This window comes from Callionymus lyra, chromosome 2, assembly GCF_982586985.1.
Source record: "Callionymus lyra chromosome 2, fCalLyr1.hap1.1, whole genome shotgun sequence".
In the NCBI taxonomy this organism is placed as follows: domain Eukaryota; kingdom Metazoa; phylum Chordata; class Actinopteri; order Syngnathiformes; family Callionymidae; genus Callionymus; species Callionymus lyra.
The window spans coordinates 6,370,006-6,370,502 of record NC_141819.1 but is presented as its reverse complement, the minus strand read 5'-3'; positions in this window follow the sequence as shown (position 1 = coordinate 6,370,502).

Below are 497 nucleotides of genomic sequence, written 5' to 3'. Positions count from 1 at the left end.
TCACTTTTTCCCCAGAGACGACACAGGGGATACAACAAACATTTGTTTTCAGGCCTTCGGGTCACCTTGACCCAGAGTCGACACAGGGGATACAACAAACACATTTGTTTTCAGGCATTCGGGTCACTTTTTCCCCAGAGACGACACAGGGGATACAATAAACACATTTGTTTTCAGGTCTTCGGGTCACCTTGACCCAGAGACGACACAAAGGTTCAGGTACTTGTTTATGTACATGTTATTACCATTAAAGTAAAAAAAAAAGGAAAAACACACTTTAAGGAAAAAGACATTTTATTGCTCTTCTCGTCTGCAGCAGGAAATAAAACATTTGTTTTCAAAAATAAAAGATTATTGTTGCAGGAAATAAAACATTTGTTTTCAAAAATAAAAGATTATTGTTGCAGGAAATAAAACATTTGTTTTCAAAAATAAAAGATTATTGTTGCAGGAAATAAAACATTTGTTTTCAAAAATAAAAGATTATTGTTGCAGGA